The sequence below is a fragment of the Balaenoptera borealis genome (assembly GCF_965194805.1).
Source record: "Balaenoptera borealis genome assembly, chromosome: 12".
Taxonomy (NCBI): Eukaryota; Metazoa; Chordata; class Mammalia; order Artiodactyla; family Balaenopteridae; genus Balaenoptera; species Balaenoptera borealis.
In genome coordinates this window covers 92,732,624-92,757,067 of record NC_138869.1, presented here as the reverse complement: position 1 = coordinate 92,757,067, position 24,444 = coordinate 92,732,624, and the positions used below count along the sequence as shown (strand labels likewise).

At 39.2% G+C, this 24,444-nt stretch overlaps 1 protein-coding gene and 1 long non-coding RNA gene across 5 annotated transcripts in view; one reads left to right on the top strand and one right to left on the bottom strand.

Annotated features, from left to right (window-relative positions):
* Positions 1–24,444, top strand: part of CDKAL1 (CDKAL1 threonylcarbamoyladenosine tRNA methylthiotransferase) — a 654,356-nt gene that overhangs the window by 593,190 nt on the left and 36,722 nt on the right. The gene's annotated exons all lie outside the window — the stretch shown is intronic.
* On the bottom strand, positions 1,187–22,134 carry LOC309607670. Its single transcript, XR_014232494.1, has 2 exons — positions 21,413–22,134; positions 1,187–21,089 (listed from the first exon to the last, which is right to left on the bottom strand). It is a non-coding gene; the product is annotated as an uncharacterized lncRNA (long non-coding RNA).

Below are 24,444 nucleotides of genomic sequence, written 5' to 3'. Positions count from 1 at the left end.
CCCATTACACTAAGTGCTTTGCATGGATTATTTTATTTAATCCTCACAATCTGGGGCACCACAAAGGAAAGCAACGCACTCAAAGTGGCATAACTATCACAGTTAACACTTGAACAACATGGGTTCAGGCTGCCCAGGTCCACTTATGTGTGGATTTTTTTCCAATAAATACATCCTACAGTACTACACGACCCACAATTGGCTAAATCGGCAGACATGGAACCGCAGATACAGAGGAAAAACTGTAAAGTTATTCAAGGATTTTTAGCTGGTGGGTCGGTGCCCCTAACCCCTGTGTTGCTCAAGGGTCAACTGTAAATGGTAAAGCTGGGATTCAAACTCCAGAACCTGTCCTCTTATCCAGGATATTATACTATATTGAGGTTAAGACACCTTGTCTTTCTTCTTTTTTTTGCCTTGTTTTGTCAGGTTTTTCTAATAATAGTAATGCTGCCTTCCTAAAAATCTAATGGGGTAATTTGCCATATTTTTTGTGTGCTCTGGATCTGTTTCTGTAGCGTGAGGTTATCTGTTTCTTAAAAGTTTAAGAGTTGACTGCTAAGAAGCTTTCTTGCCTGGAGTCTTTTAAGAGGAAATTGTTCAATAACCTTTTTAATTGCTTGTATGTATATCAGTTTTTTTAAAATGTTCAGTCGATTTTTATAATACATTCCTACAATAACTACCTATGTCACTGATTTTCTTTTTCACCTTTTTAAGCATAGAGTTGTATGTGATGTTCTCTTAATTATTACCGTGCCCTTTTCATTCCTCATTGTTTTCTTTCTTTCCCTTGATTGCTTTGGCTAACGTTTTGTCTGTTTCAGTATTGATTTGTTGTTGTATTTCATTTTGTTTTTGTGAGCTCCTCCCCCCACGCACAAACAAAACTATGCTTGAATGATTAATTGTTCCTATTTTTATATTTTCTATTTCTGCTTTTAATTGTATTCCTTTATTCTGCATTTCTTAGGGTGTGGCTGTTGTTGGGCTTGTTGTTCTTGTTTTTCAAATTGCTAAACTTCATGTTTGTTCCTTGTTCTGTTCTTCCATGTCTACTGTGTAGTGTTCTGATCTTTCTTATTTTTAAGTTGATTTATTTGGAGTTTCTCTTTTCTCCTTGATCTAGTGACTATTGAGCAAAGTGTTTTTAATTTTCATATGTATTTTCATAGGTTAATTATTATTACCTTTTTAAAATTTTATTTTTGGCTGCGTTGGGTCTCCGTTGCTGCACGCGGGCTTCTCATTGCAGTGGCTTCTCTTGTTGCGGAGCACGGGCTCTAGGCGTGTGGGCTTCAGTAGTTGTGGCTCACGGGCTTAGTTGCTACGTGGCATGTGGGATCTTCCTGGACCAGGGCTTAAAGCTCAAACCTGTGTCTCCTGCATTGGCAGGCGGATTCTTAACCACTGCGCCACCTGGGAAGCCCTAATTATTATTAAGTTTTTAGATAATAGAATCCTAAGTTCATTCCTTCAAAAAGTTTGACCATTGTAGAGAGAAATGAACATGTTGACACTCATATGAGAAGAGTGAATTTACATTTTAAAGTCTATTCAGTTCAACAGATATTTATTGATTGCCCACTGTGTGCCAAGAGCTATGCTAGGTAGTGGGAACATGCCAGTGAAAAGATAGAAATAGTCTCATGAAAGTTTTATTCTGGTAGAGAATGAAGACAAGTGCACAATTACAGGAAATACCGGAGAATTAACTGAAAAACTAAGAAGACAATTGGGTATGAGCCCAGCTACAAGATCCCATCAAAACTAAAATTAACAGAAAAGGACGGTTCAAATAAAAGTAATGGAAAAAGATCCCATTCACAATAGAAACCAAGCAAATACATGTACCAACAAATAAATCTAATAAGAAATGTACAAAATCTTTATGATAAAAACTGATATGTTTTGAAGAATATGGAAGACATATTTAAATTATAAAACATAACACATTCCTGAATAGGCACTTCAATATAATGCTAATGTCAGATGTCCCCATATTATTCTATAAAGTCAATATAATCTTAATCAAAAGCCCAACAGGGTTTTTTGATAAATTTTGCTACAAAAGAGTAAATACTTCTATATAATAAGTGATAAAATTAAAAGATAGGCAGCAAACCAGGGAAAAATATTTTTAATAATTATAATTCAGTAATTGTAATTCAATAGAAAAATGGGCAAATGCATTCAATAAAGGTATGGGAGATGTTCTATCTCATTGGCAAGTAGGGAAATGAAAGTTACACCAAAAATATTTGTTCACCTTTTATGCTACAAAGTTTTTTGTGTTTAGTTGATAATATACCATGTTGTTGGGTATAGGAAAGAAAGCCCCGTATGCTAAATGGGAAAGTATACATTGATAAAACCATTTTGGAGGGCCATTTCGTTTTATATATGAAAATCATAGGGACTTCCTTGGTGGTTCAGTGGTTAAGAATCCACCTGCCAATGCAGGGGACACAGGTTCCAGCCCTGGTCCGGGAAGATCCCACATGCCATGGAGCAACTAAACCCATGTGCCACAGCTACTGAGCCTGTGCTCTAGAGCCCGCGAGCCACAACTACTGAGCCCGCGTGCCTAGAGCCTGTGCTCTGCAACAAGAGAAGCCACTGCAATGAGAAGCCCGTGCACCACAACGAAGAGTAGCCCCCACTCGCCTCAACTAGAGAAAGCCCACCTGCAGCAACGAAGACCCAATGCAGCCAAAAATTAATTAATTAATTAATTAAAAAAAGAAAATCATAACTGTAAATATTCTTCCTTCGACCTAGTGATTCCACTTCTAGAGAAATGCTCACACACGTGTCCAGAGAGGCATGTATTGCGTTGGTCATAGCCAAAAATTGAAAACAAGCCAAATGTCTATTAATAGGGAAGTAGTTAAATAAATTATGACATCTTCATTACATGGCCTCCTGTGTACTAATTTGAAAGATAAAGTAGGGCTTTATGTGGTAACTTTCTCCTGAGCGCAGTGGGGAACCATCATAGGGTTTTAAATGGAGGCATGAGATGACCAGATTTGAGTTTTTAAAATATCTCTCTAGATGGAATATGGGAAATGGATCAGAGAGACAGAAAATAGAGGCAAGAATCCCATTGCCAGGCTGTTAATCCAGTCGAGTATTGATGGTGGCCCCATGGTATGGCAGAGCTGAAACTGTTGTTACACGGCCAAAAATATACTCAGGTGGAAAATCATTTTGTATTCTATTTTAATGTATGTTTGTTGGGCAGCTCCTATGTACAAAGCAGTTTCCTAGGCAAGGATGATAAAGTAGGTTTCCTGACTGTAGTATCTATTTCCTAATAGGTTAAAATTATAAATCTATTAGTTTTATTGTTTGCTTTCCAAATAAGGCCTTTCACCCCCTTTTTTGAAACAGTGGAGCTCATCTAGGTGACCACGCTAGCCTTTTTGTCTTGACTGTCAGGAAGCTCAGAGATGAATTCAGCGCTCAACTACAGGGACCATATAGCTTAAGTTTAGGGTATAATTAGCTTCCACTTTTTCCTCCATAGTTTCATCTTGTATTTTCATTTTCAAAAGCTGCATGGTTAAGTGTTGTTTTTATTGTACGCAGATTATCCATTGTTTAAAAACTAGACAGGTTTAAAATTACTGTTAAAAAGCAAAATTCAAATGAGTAAATTTTAAAGATGTTATTGGCTTTAGTCGACGATTCATGAACCGAGCAGCGTCCAATCTAGCAGACAGAAAGGAGCTTCAAGGAGCTGTACAAAATGAAAGACTTCCGTAGGCAGATGCGAGTGGAAACGAGGAAGTTATATTACCAAAAAGCAGACTGGTTGTGGTAAGGTCACTTTCCTTCAGGAAGTGGTAGCGGTCTCCTGGGCAGGTTACCTTGCTAGTGCTGACCGGATAATTCCTGATGGACTGGTTTAAGATTCCATTTCTGGGAGAGGCCAAAACTGTAATTAAGTCTTGGTTTGGTGATGTGGGGCTTAGCATAAGTGACTCCATTTGGGGCCTATTATCTTGTTCTTAACAAAATAAATGCATTAAACTTACCATTTTAGCTGCATATTCTCTTTGATTCCCTTGGTGACTTTAAAGGTGTCATTTGATTTTTATCTCCTAAAGTTGTGAATATTTCATATTGGTTTAGCAAAGGTCTTCTAAAAAGAAACGGGCCATTTTAAATCCACAGCAAGCTACACGGAAATTATCGGCTCCCCAAGATAAATTAAGCATTTATAACATTACTTTAACACTGTAACTTGACTCTAAAATTGAAGAGGTAGCATATAGCATGGTAGTTAAGAGCTCAGGCTTTACAACCAGACCACCAGGTTTGAACACAGGCTGTGCCTGTCACTTACCAACAGTGGGACTGCAGGCAGGGACTTTGTCCGTCTGGGTCTCAGACTCCTCATGAGGAAGTCCCTACTGCATGAAGTTGTTTTGAGCACTCAACTAGCTAATATTTGTAAAGCACTAGCTATAGGTATTTGTTAAATTAAAAAAAAAAAATGAGATGAAGATTCTTTTTTAGCATACATCTTTAGATGGAAGAGAAGTTTGTTTCATTTAAGGCTGTATGGTAAGAGGAGCACTGAAGGCTTAAAGCTTTGATTTTGGTTTTTCATGCATGCAAATATGCTTCTAAAAGAAGAGAGCATTTTTCTATACATTAATCAATTTAAAACCGTAGATTGTTTTATGAATGTTCATGCTGATTAATTTGGTGTTAATGTTGCAAGGCCAAACAGTGAAACACGAAGAAGTGAAAAGGCTGGCATTTAAAAAGATGTGCAGGGGCTTCCCTGGTGGCGCAGAGGTTGAGAATCTGCCTGCCAGTGCAGGGGACACGGGTTCGAGCCCTGGTCTGGGAAGATCCCACATGCCGCAGAGCAACTAGGTCCGTGAGCCACAATTACTGAGCCTGCGCGTCTGGAGCCTGTGCTCCGCAACAAGAGAGGCCACGATAATGAGAGGCCCGCGCACCACGATGAAGAGTGGCCCCCACTTGCCACAACTAGAGAAAGCCCTCGCGCAGAAACGAAGACCCAACACAGCCATAAATAAATAAATTAATTAATTAATTAATTTTTTAAAAAAAGATGTGCAAATAAGACAAACGAGGGGTATGCTCAGTATGCAGCTGTCTCCCCAGTGGTGAAATTTTTAATCTGCTTGGGATATTTTGTAAATTACAGTCTAAATAAAGGAGTAAAAACTATTGCTTTGAATTCATGTGTATAGATAGCCCTATATGAAGGATGACACATGCACTAGAACATGAACTCTTAAGAAGCCCAAGACAGCTGAGGCAAAGGGTCTTCCTGCCCCCGTGGTCTGACAATATCTTCACAGGATGGGATTTCATTTCTGAAAAGCAATCCTCACAATCCCCTCACTGTTAGAGAAGAATTATGATTTTGAAATCCACAATTCTGCTGTTCATTTGAATTATTTACATAGGCAAGACTTCTCCTTCTTAAATTAGAATCATAGTGAAACATGATTTTTTTTTGCACTTTTGGATATTCGCAGTTAATTTAGGTAGACTTGAACAGAATGGAAATCTATAAAATACTGCCTTTTTTTCCTTAATCTTTATTTTATATTGGAGTATAGCTGATTAACAATGTTGTATTAGTTTCAGGTGTACAGCAAAGTGATTCAGTTATACATATACACGTATCTATTCTTTTTCAAATTCTTTTCCCATTTAGGTTATTCCAGAATATTGAGCAGAGTTCCTTGTGCCTTGTTTTTAAAGTTAGGTCTCGGGACTTCCCTGGTGGTCCAGTGGTTAAGACTTTACCTTCCAATGCAGGGAGTGTGGGTTCGATTCCTGGTCGGGGAGCTAAGATCCCACATGCCTTGTGGCCAAAAAAAACCCAAAAACATAAAAAACAGAAGCAATATTGTAACAAATTCAATAAAGGCTTTAAAAATGGTCCACATCAAAAAAATCTTTTTAAAAAATAAATAAATAAAGTTAGGTCTCTTCCCTTCTACTGTGGAGAAGGTCTTTTTTTTCCTCCACTTTAATACACTGGCTTATTTCCATTTTGGGGATATTTAGTTTTTATATATCATGATAATCACTGTTTTGATAAATTGAACACACACACCCCCCACACACACATTTTATTTTGTAGAGGGTATATTTGTTATCAAATACAAGGAAGAACTAGTTCCAGTTTGTAATGATTATGAATTTTTCATAGATTTGATTTAATTACCTAATTCTATTTGGAAATTTCAATTCGTATTACTATTTTTCTACCCTCTTTTCATTAACTTCTAAAAGTGAATGCATAAAAAAGTAGGTGTTTTGAACAAAACCAGAAGACTTGATTTATAAAACCAAAGGCTTGATTTAAAGAGTGTGATATGATTTTCAACCTGGCTAGGTATTATTTAAGGTTTTTATCTGATCTACTTTTTCTCTTTTAGTAACAAGGCGATACATCACCTCAAAAATGCCTGCTGGATCTACTCAAACATTTGTTCTATAAGGAAATTGAAGAATCATCATTTACTGATATATTTGATGATTTTCCAAAAAGATAATGCAAGCAAATACACAGAGTAATGGTTTTTTTTTTTAATTGTTGTTTAAATTTATTTATTTATTAATTTATTTATTTATTTTTGGCTGTGTTGGGTCTTCGTTTCTGTGCGAGGGCTTTCTCTAGTTGTGGCAAGCGGGGGCCACTCTTCATCGCGGTGCGCAGGCCTCTCACTGTCGCGGCCTCTCTAGCTGCGGAGCACAGGCTCCAGACGCGCAGGCTCAGTAGTTGTGGCTCATGGGCCTAGTTGCTCCGCGGCATGTGGGATCTTCCCAGACCAGGGCTTGAACCCATGTCCCCTGCATTGGCAGGCAGATTCTCAACCACTGTGCCACCAGGGAAGCCCAATGGTTTATTTCTGATAAAAATTTTCTCAAAGCCTAGCAACCTAACCAGAAATGTTGCGTAAACCAATATACAAAGTGACATTTTAAAATGTATTCTGTAGTATTTTAGCTGATATTTTTATATATGTTTCTTTGATTCTAAGATAGTTGGATGTAAGCTTTTCTCATTTCATAGACGACCAGAGTGAGTAGCTTGTCCAAACCAAAGTCAGAATCTCACTTGAACTCAACCTGTTTTGTTGTCACCCCTTGATACTCTGTCTAGTCTGTCAACTAAATAACGAAATGTCACTTAGAAGATAGGAGCAGCCAGTGTTGCAAGCACAGGACAGCAGAGCAAAATGAGAGATGAAGATTCAAGGGGCAAGCGCACAGTATGCAAGGCGAGGGCAGTGTACTGGGGAAAGAGTAAGATGAGAGAGAAAAGGAAACCGTCATGAAATTACATTTCTTACCATCATTCTAAACTATATGACAGCAGTTACATATATGTTTAAGGATTTTTTTTTTTTATAAATGGGTTTTTTTATATTTTTTAATTTTTTAAATTTTATTTATGGCTGTGTTGGGTCTTCGTTTCTGTGCGAGGGCTTTCTCTAGTTGTGGCAAGCGGGGGCCACTCTTCATTGCGGTGCGCGGGCCTCTCACTATCGCGGCCTCTCCTGTTGCGGAGCACAGGCTCCAGACGCGCAGGCTCAGTAGTTGTGGCTCACGGGCCTAGTTGCTCTGCGGCCTGTGGGATCTTCCCAGACCAGGGCTCGAACCCGTGTCCCCTGCATTGGCAGGCAGATTCTCAACCACTGCGCCACCAGGGAAGCCCCTGTTTAAGGATTTTTAATAATATAAAATTCTTCCACAAAGCCCCATGCCTATTTTTCTTTATAAATCCTTCGCCATTTATGTTGTGAATGCACTGACAGTGGAAAAGACATCAATGTGCTCTTAATATGGATGTGCCCTGTGTAGATTTTGAACTCAAATAATGAAGAGGAGGCCACGCTTTTTAGCTTTTTTAAAAAAACTTGGTTTTAGTGTTAATTTTAAGTTGTATATAAGGCTTTTTAATTGAAAGAAAGGAGGGATCACATTGTCAAAGATGATCTTGTTAAAAGTCATTGCAGAAGGAATTAATCTGATTGAAAATGGTACCCAAAAAAGTTTCCAACCCAGGACGGCTTCCAGACAATAACTTACTCACTTGTACACCATCTGGGCCTCTGTAGTTATAACGGTGTTATCAGTATCACGGACAATGCATTTTCATATAGCAGTTGTCACTTCCTTAAGGAATGGCACCTGCTCTCATTTAAGTGAACTGGCTGTGTTTGCATCTGACCGAGGACCCCAGAGGACCCACCCAAGCACGTGAGAGCTCAGCTCTGATCTCCAACCAGGTTCCCTGTTCTTCCTGTAATGCCGGGGTCACTAGCAGAGCACACAGCTTAGGGAGTGATTCCAGCCTGTCACATTTTTCTGAATTTTTACCCAAACAACATTTCAACTTGAAAAGTGTGAGAAGAGTGCTGTCACGATTAGTTTTAAAAGTTTATAAACTTATTTGCCAGTATCCGTATTATCTTTTAACCTAGGACACAGCAGGTGATAGACTCATTAGCAGGGCAGTAACTTCCCTGCTGTTGGCATGGCGCTGCTCGCCTTTCCTCACCTCCTTTCAGGGTGAGCAAAACCCTCAATATCTTTGCAAAGAGCGTCTGGGATTTTCAAAGACAGAGAAGGAAATAAGGTGGTTGGGTGGGGGGCATGATGGGAAGGGGAAGAAAGAGAGAGAGAATGAGACCTTAATAGAAATATTACCCAAAACAGGCTTATAAAATAAATGCCCTGATTCAACAATTCATTATCATGAGTTTGCTTGTTAATAGTGAGATGTTTCCTTCGTTTATCAGTCTGAGGCCTTATTTAACCTCAAGACTAATGCTAAACAAAGTCACATACTGAACATGAAGATGCCTAGTTAGGAGCAAGTAGTTTCGGGAAGGGAGGGCATTCCCCGCCCCCCCGTGTTTGCTAGGAAATGCTGGGCACGGGTATATTTTAATAATTAGCCTTAAATTTATTTTATATTTCTTACCTACTGGCTTTCTGGCAAGCTGAAGAATTTGGAAGTAATTGTTTATTCATAATAATACATCTTTGTATTTTTAAAAAATCATAAATAAAATTTTTCTGACTGAATATTGTAAGCTATTAACTATCACCTCCATAAAAATGGGATCACTCAGCTTCACCGTTATACACTATGTGACTTTGGCTAAGAGCACCGCAGTGGGCCGTAGTTTCCTTGTCTGTAGGGAAAGGATAATGTCAGTACCTACCCTAGAGGGTGTGTGGTGGAGAAATTCGGTACGCCATTGCATCGCTGGAACAGAAGGAGTGGGGGGGGGGCAGTGCTTGTGCCCTTGGTCGTGGTAGGTTCTAGAAGTAAGTAGAGAACTAATACAAAGCAGAGAACTCAAGGTGACTATTTTGAGAAAAGATCTCAATAATTTTCCATCTTTCTCTACTGGTTAGTGAATGATAATACTGAAAATTTCTCTAACATTTCCCATCTTTTTCTGCTTTACTCTGTTGTGTGCTAATTACAGCACCTCTTATTTTCTTATACCTCTTCTGAAGGGCCTTGTTTTGTGCTGTCTTCCAGACCCACAAATTAAGTAGCAGAGAAATGGTGCAGCATTGTAGACTGCAGAGAACACTTGGGCTAGGAAGCTTGGCGCCTGGGAGCTGTATCTAACTCACTATTAACCTCGAGCAGGTTACTTAAATTCTTTTTGTTTCTTGGTCTCTGAGTTAGAAACAACAAATGTATACCTGAAAATGAAAAATAGGGAACTGTTATCAACATCCCTCACCAGAGTGGTACATTTGTTACAAGTTATAAGGGAGATACATGGGAAGTCTCTGGATCCGCCTCTCAATTTTGCTATGAACATAAAACTGCTCTAAAAAAAATAGTCTCTAATAAAAATAAATAAATAAGGAACTATGTGAAGTAAGATTATTACAGCTGCTATTTGCTATGAAGGTGGTAACAGAAAAATGCATTTCTTCTATGTCCCTTGGAATAAATTTGAGAAGTAAATCCTTTGAGAATAACCTCACTGATGATTTAATTCCAGTTTAGCAATTTTTAAAAAAGTATCAGTACATGACAATCTAATTGCAAAAATATAACTATGTACTTGTTAAAAGAGCTGGTTCATTCATTTATTCATTCATTCATTCAACATTTATTGAGCACCTGCAGTGAACCAAGCATGGTGTTGGCACTAGAGATATAGCTGCAAATAAAAGAAACAAAATCTCTGATCTCATAAAATGTAGAATCTTGTGAACTTGCATCTAGGTATTTATTTCCCTTAAAAAAAATTTAAGGTATCAGCTTGCTCAAGGTAAGTAGGATATTTTGCTCTGCTGTAGTGCCATATGTATGTACTGTTCTTAAACTTCCCACTGTCCTATGTAGTATTTCGTAACAGAGAATTGTTTATTATTATGATTCTGATATGTTAATGAAGAGGTACTCATTTGCAAATAACTGTTTAATATGTAATTAAGATCTGGCAGTTCTCTTAAAAATAAAGACAGTTAAAATGCATAGTCACTGGCCTGCTGTAGTAAATATGCAATTGCAAGACATTAAGTAAGGCATATCCTATTTATCACTTTTAATGAATCTTTCACCCTAGTCCCACTTGACGGTATTCCTGTTATCCCACCCATATGCTTCTAAAGGCATTAACTGTTCATGGGTCTGTGCATGCCCCAGTATAAAATCAAAATCTCTAGGGTGTTTTTGATCACATATAAGCAAGCTTAAAAAAAAAAAAAATTATCATTACCATATCCTCATTAAGATGATGGGCCCCTGACCATATCCTGATGTTTGCTTAGCAATCTGAAATTCATGTATGCAAAAGGAATTTTTCTTATCCTTTTGAAAGAAGAATGATAAATATTTATATAGCCTTAACTCTTTCAGGCAGGCACAGGATCATGTTTTAGAAGTGACAAGAAGCTGCTCAGGGTGTTTTTTTTTTTTTTTAAGCATAATTCATCTTTCCAATAGCTACTGAAAAAATGAATTGTGGGTTTATCAATATTGGACAGTTATCTTCCTTTCTTCCCATTAAATATGCTTTGTCTTACCTCTCTGAAATCCTTTTGAGTCAAGGCTTTGAAAAGGGAGCACAAGAGTTATCTCTGCTTTTTGGGCAGGATTCCTCAAGAGAGATGACAGCAGGCCCAGCAAGACAGCAGACCTGGGCTCCTTAAGGTCCAGGTCCTGCAGCCTTCTGCTTTGTTAGCCTGTTTAGCAACAGTCTACATACATTAAATAATCCTGCATCCATATGCTGTTGCTTTCTAAAACCTATGCCTATTCTGAAGCAGTAATTGGATAGAGCCCCAAGATAGTTTTCTACTTAGATTTTTCTCTTGACTCCTTCAATCAAGATATCCAGCAGTAATGCTGAACTCATGAATGTGTTTCAGCTCACAGAGCTAACCTTCTATAGTAAATGAAAGATGCATGAAATTTGGGAATATACTCCTGGCAGTAACAGGAGTACTATCAGCTGTAATGCCAACAGTAATCCAACTTTTCCAGCACAAATACTGACTCCCAAAAGCTAGGTCATTAATCTGAAGACAACTCAAGATTCAAGCCAGGTGATTATTTTAATTGTTTCTTCCAGACAGGTAAACCGAATCCCCAAAATGTTACTCCCATTCATTCTTCCACTCAGCCTTGCCTTTGGCAAATGTTGTTAATCCCAGGCTATGTGTCAGCTCTGGAAGTGAAAGGAAGGAATACTGGTGATGAGACTGGTGCCAAGCTGTGTGGCAAGGGCCAGCCCCTGGCCGTGTCCACGGGACACTACTGCTGCTGCCACCACAACCACTGCCCGCAGAAGCTCCCTTCCCATCGTGCGCCCTTAGCCTTCACTGCAGGACAGACACCTTGCTGGCCCTGCCTCCTCCATGGATCTGTGGGCCAGAAGTGGCCTTTCAGGTTACTGGTTTCAACCCCCTTCCCCCTTGTTTAAGATGAGGAAACTGAGGCCCCAAAGTGAAATGATTTGTTTGGAGTCAAACAGCTAGTTAGTGGCTCTTGTCAGTTTGATGACTGTGTGTCGCGGCGTGTTCCTCCTTGGGTTAATCCTGTATGGGACTCTCTGCACTTCCTGGACTTGGGTGACTGTTTCCTTTCCCATGTTAGGGAAGTTCTCAGCTATTATCTCAGGCCCTTTCTCTCTCCCTTCTCCTTCTGGGACCCCTATAATGTGAATGTTGGTACGTTTGATGTTGTCCCAGAGGTCTCTTAAGCTGTCCTCATTTCTTTCCATTCTTTTTTCTTTATTCTGTTCCACAGCAGTGATTTCTACCACTCTGCCTTCCAGCTCACTGACCTATTCTTCTGCCTCATTTATTCTGCTGTTGATTCCTTCCTAGTGTATTTTTCATTTCAGTTATTGTATTCTTCAGCTCTGTTTGGTTGTTCTTTGTATTTTCTAACTCTTTGTTAAAAACTTCTTGTAATTTCTCACTCTGTGCATCCATTCTTTTCCTGAGTTCTTGGATCATCTTTACGATCATTACTCTGAACTCTTTCTTGGGTAGATTGCCTATCTCCACTTCACTAAGTTGTTCTTCTGGGGTTTTATCTTGTTCCTTCGTCTGGAGAATGAAAGGCTTCTTGACTCCCTGGTTAGTACTTTTCAAGCTCTTCTCTTCTTGGCCAGGGTTCTGTCTTAAAAAAGAAGGAAATTGTACTGATGTACCCAGATACCTCTGTAAGATGTCAGACCAGTAGACTCAGACTGTGGTGATGACCAGAGATCTAGTTACTGACTGGGAATTAAAATACCAAATTGTTGTACTTTAAAAGATAAAGCAGGATAGACTTCCTAATAACGTGTTGTGTTTGAATACTACTTTTTGGCAAAACTTTAAGGTGGAAATAGGCAAGAAGTTAAAAAACAAAAACAGCGTGATCTATTAAACAGGAGAAGTGGGAGGGAGGATTTTTAAAAATTCACTCTTCCTGAAGGGTGGAAGGTGGAAACCAGCTCTTGAATGTTGAGTAGTTCACCAGAGAGAGAAGGGCCTTTTAAGATTTAAGTAACTTCTCAAGTTTTATTTTAACTGTGTGCTGCCATGTGCAGATTGTGTATAGCATCAAAATGTCTCGCCGCATGTCTGCTGCCTGTGATGTGAATGACCTGAACATTCTCAAGGTCTCTCAGTTCCTGCAAGGCGGCAACTTTGCAGCAGTGTGGACAATCCAGGCGTGCTACGTAGGTTCAGTAGGCTTTCCCGGCTACGCAGTGCGTTGGCTCAGTGTTTGCTCTTGAGTCTCTCTAACGATTGCAGAGGTTCCTGGCCACCCCTGTGGTCAACAGCTTTTCCTAGGGCAGCTCACAGACATGGCAGTGTTTGGGTTTACATAGACTCTGTAATATTATGTTTGGCAGGAGAGACCATTAAAAAACAAAAATCAAAGGAGCCCTCATAACTAGATTCCTTTTTGAAAGGTTACTGATCAAAAAATATAGCTCAGAACTGGAAATTGTTTGGTTTAAATAACTGCATCCTTTTCTCTCTCCTCCCCACTCAATCCTTCCCCCAAAGTGGATTGATATGAAAAAGTACATAGGATTACTTGAAGCTTTCATCTTTCTTAGTGATCACCCTGGAAGAATATTTTTTTATCCTTGGTTTAAGTGGAATCTTTTATTCTTGGTTTAAATTTATACAACAACTACCCACGTGTTCACCTGCAACCTCAATTTCCTTGTGTTGAATTTCATATATTTTCTCAGTTGTCTATCATCAAGAGGAGATGGGGAGAGAGGATAGGTCTGAACCAGACTGCTCTCATTTAAGTTCCATGATGTATGTATGTATATGTGTGTGTGTGTGTGTGTGTGTGTGCGTTCATGCAGACGTGCACACGTGCATGCGCACATACTCAGGGCTAATTACTGGTTGCGATAAATTTGGTCGAATTTCAATTTAGCTTCATTAACTCTGAGACAGGGTAGTAATATCAAAGGGGAAAAACAGAATAAGTGAAGAGAAACAAATAGATCATTTTCTTTACATAAAGATATTTTAGGGGGAACTGGTATTCATTTTTTAGGTCATCATTGCTGTTTCTCAATATTATATACCTATAAACCGCATAGTAGGACTTGGTGTGCTTGAAGAAGCTACATTTTCACAGCAGGAGAGGAAAGCAGAATAAAGCATTGAGATGCAGGTGCACAGTAATACAAGTGGGCTCTTTCCCTGCAGCCGCAATGCCTGGCCAAGAAAGCAGAAGCTCTCAAGCCCAGCTCTCAGGGTCTCCCAGAGCTAAGCCAAGAAGCATAGGGGTTGGGGCGGTGGGGGGGGGGGGGGGAGCAGGAGAGAATAATTGTTATTCAGTCTTCTTTAATGAGATGTATTGCCCGCTGCTGAAAGATTGTGGCAATGTCTTTTGTTATGCTAATTAGGCACCATTAGAGCTTGGATGTCTTTGATTTCTGCTTAATCCATTCTGCTTCCTCTGCCTCCATCCCGACTGGCAAATGGTTGAAAGATGGTGGGTGTACTGCACGTGTTATTTATTGCTCACATCTATGCTGAGTTCTCTGGTAATAGAGTTGGTAACAAAAGATTTATCTTACCGAAGGTGGTACATATTTTGGACGTTCATTTTGGCTTTTTAAAAAATGAAGTTGAGAATGATCTGTTTCTGCCTTTTAAGTTCAAACATCATTTGCTTTTGCAGCCACACAAAATGGGAAATGACAGATTGGGAAATTTAGATGGCCTCTCTTTGGTTGCCAGATTCCCCGAAAAACAATAAGCAAGTTGATCATGCCTTAAGCTTTTGGAGAGGCTAGGGTCGACCAGAAAAATGGAAACAAGATTAACTTAAAGGTCAAAAAGAGAACTTTAGCAGTTCAAAATTCCTGCCTTTAACAATTTATAGATATGTATGCATTCTTTCCTAAAATTAAAGCATTTCATTTACATGATTAGTGCAAATTTAAGGGTATTTGTGGTGAGTTTAAAAAAAAATTTTAAACGATCAATCTGGTCCTTAAAATAGTGAAAGGGGGGATTTCTGTTAAATTTTTTTAAACTACCTAATAATGTTTTAGGGCAGTGCTGTCCAGTGGAAATGAACCACAGATGTTATTTTAAATTTTCTGGTAGCTATGCTAAAAAAAAGTAAAAAACAGGTGAAATTAATTTTAATATATATTTTATTTATATATCAGAAATATCATCATTTTGTTGACCTACAAGAAATAGGCTGCCATTTGTTTCTCCAATAAAAATGGGTTTATGACGGATCAACAGAGAATTGCAGTTTGGGGTCTACAACCACAGTGAGCCACATGCAAGTCCCCACACAGCAAGGAGAGGAGAACTCTTTTAAAGAGGGGGAAAGGAACTTAGGATGAGTATAGTAAGCAGAGAGTTCACTGGAGGAATTGAGAGTTCAAAGCACTATTGTGGCTTTTCATTGGCTGAGTTGTTTTGGTCTCTCATTAGCAGAGCTCTTGCCAGGAAAGAAGAGAAAGTCTTTCTTCCTGTTGGGCTCTGCAATCCTCATAAAACACAGGACTTCCCCTTCTGGCCTCCCGACTCTAATTTCATTGAGGTTTCATTGAGGTTCTGTTGATTAATTTTTACAATTTCAACATGCGTGTAATCAATATAAAAGTAATGAGCTAGTTTATACTCTTATTTATGTTAAGTTTTTGAAATCTGGTAAGTGTTTTACACTGGTGTGTGTTTCACAGCACATCTCAATTTGGATTTGCCATGTTTCAGGTGCTCCACAGCCACTTGTGGCTGGTGGCCACTGTACTGGATGGTGCAGCTTTAGATTAATTCATTAATTTACCACATGCCTAAAAGCAACTGTCAGGATAAAATCCATTTTTAAAGTTATGGGTCTTCGTTGCTGCACACGGCTTTCTCTAGTAGCGGCGAGCAGGGGTTACTCTTCGTTGCGGTGCGCGGGCTTCTCATTGAGGTGGCTTCTCTTGTTGCAGAGCTCGGGCTCTAGGCGTGGGCTCAGAAGTGGTGGCTCGCGGGCTCTAGAGCGCAGGCTCAGTAGTTGTGGCGCACAGGCTTAGTTGCTCTGCGGCGTGTGGGATCTTCCCAGACCAGGGCACGAACCTGTGTCCCCTGCATTGGCAGGCGGATTCTTAACCACTGTGCTATCAAGGAAGCCTTTGAACTAAATGATCTTTTAATTCCACCACCCACACAGCTCTGAATTCATAATTCAAAAAATTCACATTTAGAGCCTGAGTACGCTAGAACCTGTCCATCTTCTTCTATAAATTAGTATTTGAAAAGAAGCCTTCTTTCCCCCCAAAGAAAATTAGGTGTCCTGTATACCACACCCACACCTTTTCTCTCCAAATGTCTGAATCTTTCTTTGAATTCTTCCAAGTCTTGTACTGTTTTGATAGAGTATTTGGTAGCATAGGAGACTGAAGGTGCCTGGTGCTCAGTGCTTTTGGAATGAGGGCTTTGGGCAACTGTGAGGTGAGTTGGCAAGTAATTACTGCACATTACTAGATTACATGAACACTAAATCTCTCTCTAAAACTCAGCTGCCTGTCTGAGTTTGTAATTTGGATTATTTATTGTGTCATCAGTGAAAATTCTAAAGACACTTTCCAAGAAGGTAGCCTGTTCAATAGTTCTAAGATACAAGGATGGTCACCTTCGTGCCTATGTGAAAAGCTCATCAAAGAAAATTGGCCCAGACTTGCTGAGTAATGACTGATAGGGACCAGTGGGAAAAGATCAGGAAGGTAGAAGCAAATGGAGATAATTGTTCAATCTTGGAATTGAAATTTTAATTAAAAAAAGGGTTCCACATACATATCCCATATTGGCCCCACTTGGTCATCCCATTAACAAGACCTCATGAATAGATATTACTGGCAACATCTGGTTTTAGGGCTTTTGGTAGTTTTAGATGTTGAGCAGTTTCCTATACTGCCTGGGCATTATAGAGCTTGCCTAGTCTGGGAAAAAATACAAGTATGAGGTAACATACTTGCGCCGAGTCTGTGATAAGGAAAGGCAACTTGTTGGAGTTTGTCAAGAGAATGTTCTAGAATACCAAAAATGTACAGGCAGGTATTTAAAACGTGGCTGGTTTTCAAATTGGAAGTTCAGTCAGCTCTCAGGTACAGATCTCTAATGCTGCAAAGGGATCAGGTCAGCATTTGTCATGTACGTATTTGCTGTCTAGAATGACTTTTACCAGATCAGTAAAGCACTGTTACTGTACTGTTATTGTTGGCTGTCAACCAGCAGAAGCAAATGGCTTTGTTATTAAGAATGGCATTTGCCTCCAACTGGGAAGAGCCTCCCTTGGGTTGCCTTTCTCTTACTGGGGTGGGCACATGGCTAGAAGGAAACCAGCCAACAATTGAAGACAAAAGCACAAGGGCCATTGTTAGAAGAAATTTCGTAGTCTGATTTGATTCAACAGAACCACCTTGGGTCTGGTCTTTGTAACTTTCATCATTGCTTTGGGAGGAAGGACTTTCAAAAAGCCAAATTGTTTTTCAGTTTTTCTTTGGTGTTTAGGTTATTTCTGAAATGTGAAGAAGGAATAATAAAGCCACTAAGATACTTATGGCAATTACTAGATAAACATAAACACTTTAGAGGTATGGATATTCTACCTCAAAGGAACATTCTTTCCCTTTTGAACACATTTAATTCTAATAATAGTTATAGCTAAAGAATATGTGTTTCTTCACACAGAGGATAGTGTTTTTTAAAAAATCTAATAGAATGTATTTCCTGTCATTGTTTAAGAGTCGGATACAAGTCCAGCCCCTTTCACAATGAACTGTCCCACATCTTCTCTCAGGAATCCTTAAGTAGACCAGTAAACTGATGGCAAGCATTTTGAATACGATGGACTTAGAGGCTCATTACTTGTTTTCTATGCTATCATCATTTTTGACACACATTCCTGTGTCATGGCCCTATTTCATTGTAGAATGGCGTTGTGGAGTAAGGATGATATTAAATTTTAATGTATTGCTATTATTACTGTTGACTGTTTTTAGCGTTAAGTATGCCTGCTTCTTTAATTCCAGCCTCTGCAGGGCCAGAAAACAGAAGTGTGCATAAACAGTCAGGAAAATTACTGTATACCGTGGAGACCCAGCCTCGCATGTTCTGCCTGTTGTGAATGATGAATCAAAATGGAAAGGTTATCATTTTCATTAGCTAGGAAAGAACAAGACCATACTTTTCTCCAAGTGTAATTACAGTGGTTCACTGGCAACATTACACTGCAGTAATTAAGTCTAAAGGTGTATGTGAGGGCAGGCTTTTGCACAGACACTAGAAATATTATTTCAGAGTTTAAGGTCACAGCCTTGTGTTTAACATGTTCCAGGCAGCTTAGGGGAAAAAAAAAAAAAAAAAAAAACTAATTTGACTGGAGGTAAAGAAAGACATTTGACATTTCCCAGAGTCATGCATTCAGAAACCAGTCAGGTAGAAAAATTGTATTTTATTATCTACAATTAAAAAAAAAAAAAAAAAAAACTTAGCTGCAGAAGTAGCATGTCAGAATACTGTATAGGATAAACATAGATAAAATTTAAGTTTATTAGGAATGTGCTGTAAATAATTATGAGAGCTTTTGATATGTGTGTTTTAAATCTGTATTTTTCCACCTAAGGCAATTGGACAGAAAAATTAATTGCTAGAAACTTTTCAGGGGAAGCAAAATAATTCCTCTACCTTCTTATAACTGTTTTCAAGAAATAAATATTTCTCTTACACAGGTCTTCTAATATATATCTGTCCTTTGTGAATGTTTTTTGGATACTCTGAGTGGTTATACTGAATTAATTAAAATCTCTCTAACCTAACCCTTCAGAGTAGAAAGTGAATTGCAGTTATTTTCTAAAGCCACACCTCAGGCTTTCTGTTTAAGTAAAACAAAAGTGAGAAGAAGGGGAAAAAAAAAAAAAACTAGTTAAAAGTAAGATTTACATAAAATTTATACTTTAAAGCCATATATGGGTTTAAAAGAAACTCTTTGCTTCTTCTAGTTCAAGGAATACTTATACAAGTAACATTTCTTACTGGGTTAAAGGTAAAAGCCCAAGTACTCTTAATGTTTTTGTTAAATTTCAGTATTGTCTGCCTGTCTTGAAGCAATTCTTTTTAGTTTCTCTCTTTAAATCCTTAAATAGCCATACAGAGTATTGTTTGTTTTAGGACAAATGGAGAAATAGAATGTGCTTGAATGAACATTCATTCAGCAACCAAATTCTGTTGGAAACCACTGCTTTTTTAATGCAAGTGTGTGTTTTCTGTGTGTTATCTGGCCATATGGTTAGAAGTGATGTTTCTCACCACTTCAGGCACTTGGGAAATTTGAAGCATAGATGTGACACAAATAACACAGCCAGCTGATTATGTAATGTACTGTAAAATCTACCCCCAAATTGAATTTTAAAAAAACATTGCTTTTTGTTTGTCACAGATGTTTCTCTGCTCAAGGAAAAGCCATGCACTGCAGAATCAGAGCCATGATGTTGTACGTTTTCTGCAGCTAGCAATTAAATAGGAGACATCAAGTAGCAGGAATGCTTCCAAGACTTCTTTCTGCCACTGAGCAAATCACCGCATCTTGCTGGACCTGTTTCCTCTCTGTGAAATCAGAGATTGCTAAGCTCCCTTCATGTTCTTACCTTCTTTGTCTATTTAGGGGAATAGGGTCTTTCTTTTCTCCCTTTGTGGTTTAAAAAAAAAAAAAAGCATAAGAGCTTTTCTCATATCTTTTCAACAAAGCCTAGAAAGTTCTACTACACTCCTTTCATGGTGGGAGCCGTAGTTCCCATCACCTCTGTGAGATCAGCGGTAATGCAGGAACCTGTGGACTTTTTCTGTACCTTCTCTTCCTTCAGTGACCCAATCTGTGAAATGGAGAGAAGGTTTTCACAAGACTATTTCTATAGTTCATTTTTCATAAAATGTATTTATGAAGTCAGGTTAAAATGTACTAAGTGAAGTTCTGCACGTCCTTGGAAAAGCCACTGTCTTCACTGACATCTGATGAATAAATTACAAAGTACATCTAGGTTGTTATAGTAGGTACCAGGACTGACAGCCACTTTGAAAAGTCCTGACAAATGTCCTGAAAGTCAAGCTTTGTAAATGGAAATTGAGTTTCCCATAAAAGTGCAGGGGGTTGTATTCCCAGCCCTAGTTCTTTTTTTTTTTTTTTTTTTTTAATTTTATTTTATTTATTTATTTATGGCTGTGCTGGGTCTTCGTTTCTGTGCGAGGGTTTTCTCTAGTTGCGGCAAGTGGGGGCCACTCTTCATGGCGGTGCGCGGGCCTCTCACTATCGCGGCCTCTCTTGTTGCGGAGCACAGGCTCTAGACGCGCAGGCTCAGTAGTTGTGGCTCACGGGCCCAGTTGCTCCGCGGCATGTGGGATCTTCCCAGACCAGGGCTCGAACCCGTGTCCCCTGCATTGGCAGGCAGATTCTCAACCATTGCGCCACCAGGGAAACCCTTTTTTTTTTTTTTTTAATACATTTATTTATTTATTTTTGGCTGCGTTGGGTCTTCGTTGCTGCTCACGGCTTTCTCTAGTTGTGGCGAGCGGGGGCTACTTTCGTCGTGGTGCGCGAGCTTCTCATTGCGGTGGCTTCTTTTGCTGCGGAGCACGAGCTCTAGGCACGCGGGCTCAGTAGTTGTGGCTCACGGGTTCTAGAATGCAGGCTCAGTAGTTGTGGTGCATGGGCTTAGTTGCTCTGTGGCATGTGGGATCTTCCTGGATCAGGGATTGAACCTGTGTCCCCTGCATTGGCAGGTGGATTCTTAACCACTGCACCACCAGGGAAGTCCCCCAGCCCTAGTTCTTAAACTCTAAAATGCTCTAGAAATTAAAGAAGCATTTTATTTAATCAGCTATAAATTATATACCTGTAAAGAAAATCAGAAGGAAAAGAGGTTATTTTAAAAAGGGCTTTGTTGGGAAGATTTTGACAGGATTCTTCGGGTTCAGGTCACTGAATAGCTTTATGAAAGACTTTGTAAATGTTTCTTGATGGGTATTAAGATCACGTTGTTACTTTAAGTGCAGCAAGAAAGTACCTGTAGGGGCTTCCCTGGTGGTGCAGTGGTTGAGGGTCTGCCTGCCAATGCAGGGGACGCGGGTTCGAGCCCTGGTCTGGGAGGATCCCACATGCCGCGGAGCAACTGGGCCCGTGAGCCACAACTACTGAGCCTGCGCGTCTGGAGCCTGTGCTCCGCAACAAGAGAGGCCACGATAATGAGAGGCCTGCGCACCGCGATGAAGAGTGGCCCCCGCTTGCCACAACTAGAGAAAGCCCTCGCACAGAAACGAAGACCCAACACAGCCATAAATAAATAAAAATAAAATAAATTTAAAAAAAAAAAAAAAAAAAAGAAAGTACCTGTAATTTGCAGAGGGCTCTAAGCATACAGTTACTGTGAAAAAAAGAGACAGCCTGGATTTAGAGTACATATTCATCTGAAACCTTGTGAGCAGACCAAATCTACCATGAATGACGACTGAGAATTTTGGAACTGGGAGTCTGTTCATTTTTTAAATTACTCAAGCAGTCTTGTTGTTAACTTCCTCTTCAGAGGGCTTGTCTTAAGCCAGCGATGTAACCTTGCCTTCCTGCCGGAGGTTCCAGCTGTTAGGGAAGGTTCGGACAGGGATGGTGAGTAGCCCAGGAAGCCGCCTTCTCAGCAGAATATCAGCATGTCAGCAGAGAGTAGATGTTGCAGAATCTCAGAGAAGACACAGTGTACACCCATCGTTCTCTAAGACAAACTGGTCCCTCTAGGGCAATGGTCCCCAGCCTTTTTGGCACCAGGGACCAGTTTTGTGAAAGACAGTTTTTCACGGATTGGGGGGCTGTAATGCGAGCGATGGGGAGCAGCACGTGAAGCTTCACTCACTCGCCCGCCACTCACCTCCTGCTCTGCGACCCTGTCCGTGGCCCAGGGGTTGGGGACCCCTGCTTTAGTGGATTAGCTCTGCCTTTAGCATAAGAGAAAGCTGGGTGGCTGTAGTCCTAGTGGCCTAAGGGTAACGGTTGCCCTTTTTCTCCTGAAGTCCTGCTTTTTCCTCTGAGAACAGGACTTCCTTGCTGGATAGCAGAGGCATTCTTAGGTAAATCAGGATGATTATCCTAAATCTTGTTATGTGGTCTTTAACCATACTGGGTTATCGTGTGGGGCTGGGGAGAAAATAATTGGAGAGTAAGGAGGTGGCTCATTTGAAAAAACATTTGAGGCTAATAATACGTTTGGCCCATAAGTTTCCTTATTGTCACCAAGGCAAAGTTGCCTCTTCCAGAGTTCCAGCTGAAACCCGCCCCCCCTTCCTTAACTTCCTTGTTGTTTTTAAGGTTAGTTGAAACAGTTGATTCTCTTAAAGGTCATATTTGATAATTCACTTCATTGCAACTTCTTTCTTAAAAAAAAGTACTGCGTAGAGCATTTATTATTTGTTTTTGTTGGATTTTTTAGGGGTTGGGGATAGACTGCGTCAGTTTTTCATCAAAGTCCTATCTTGCTTATGTTCATTTTTGCTCAGTAGCCTCTGGGGGACTTTAAGAGCCTCACCAATGAGACAGAATCCATAGTTGAGGGGACCAAAAGGGTGATTGGAGAGGTGTTTGCCACTATAAATTACTGCCCGTAGCAATTTTCCTGAATCCCTTTGGCAAATAATAGTTAAATACTCACATACAAATAGTTCTCTGATGGTTGATCAAAAGCCCTGCCCTCTACTGTATAAACATAGCAAGTCTTTCTAACTCAATATGTATATATTACTGTCATCGTTATTCTCTCCAGATAAAATGGAATAGCCCAAAAATGATTACTACAACTGTCCACGTTAATTCCAACAAGAGGAAAGAAGCGGCATACGTTTTCAGTGGCTCTGCTCTCTCGTATTGTTGTTAATTTCCTGAAAACTTAATGTTAGATGAAGTGTAATTGCAGATTTCCTTAAGAACCATTGACAGATACTTATCTTAAGTTATAAGCAACTCACACTGTGAAATGTGTGCAAACATTCTAAGTTTCCTTCCAGTAGAATATACTTCAGTGAAACCCAATATTCATCAGTCTTTTTTAATAAACAGGACCATTAAAGCTCAAAGTAGAAGCTGGGAGTTGTTCTTTTGTTTCTCCTTGATCTTTAAAAGAGACAATAGTGCGGGAACTTTTCACTGGTTTTCAAGGAGTGAACTAAGTTAAGTGTTTGATAAGTATCCTAGAAACCTTACAACCTTCGGCTAAGGGGGCTACATTTGAATGAGAGAGTGAAAAAGAGCAAATTATGGTGTTTTTAGGTATTGGCATTGTATAATGGACAGAAGAGTTTGGTGTTCTTGTTTTTTTCTTTTTGTTAGGTGGTCTATTTAGTGCAGCTGTGTTTATGTTTCCTGAGTGGTAACTGCCTGAACATGGTGACAAGTCCCTACATATGAGAATAGGGATTTCGTTTAAAAAATCTTGCCAATGTGCTTTAACATAGAGGGTTGTATTTATCAAGTAGCAATGGCAAAAATGATTCCAGGCACAATTATCCAATACAGCTGGTTTGCTAAATCAGACATTTTGACCATGTTGTAAAAAAAAAAAAAAAAAAGTAATGATACTTTAAATGTTGCATTTCACAGTAGAATGAAGTTGGAAATAGTAGACTATTTTGAAATGGTCGCATTGCTTTAACCAACGTTTTGGCTGATTTAACTTCTTGGTTATTAAAAATGCATGCTTAGGTCGTAAATATAGATCCTGTAGAGAATTAACAGTCCCCTATTTTTGCTGTCTTTCTCTTAAAAAAATAAAAGGAATATGGGGTCATGCCTGCAACAAAAAAGAGACAGTTGCCCATGACAGAGAAAACGTATATAACAAGTAAATAACTGAATTAATCATAATTTCAGAATTGCATGTAACGTGAGAAATGTTTAGGTACAGGGACTTAATGACTAGTTTTTAAGGTATTTTCTTTAGTGTTACATCCCTCATAACTCAAATTAATGTTTATTACCACTTTCATATTGCCAAAATATTTTCATGAATTTGGATTAGAAGCAGCTTGTTCTGGCTTGTTTTGCAACTTTGTTTCAAGAAAAACAAAGTGATATTTAGAAGATTTTTGTATGTCTTAGAAGCCTTAATTATCTAACTTATGTTGAAGAAGGAAATAAGATCAAGTTTTGTTTCATAGTTCTGTAAGAAAATAAGATTTTGTTCTACACTAATTTTATATTACTACATAGATAATAATGTCTTTCTGGAAATTTGAATCAGTGATTCTTGTATTGGCTGTTAAGTAGCTAGCAATCTGGAGTCTACTTTAAATTCAAGAAGACACGACTTACTGGTCCATAACTATTTGGGTTGGCATTTATTTTGGATTCTCAGGTGTTTGCCCTGATCTCTCCTGTTTTTC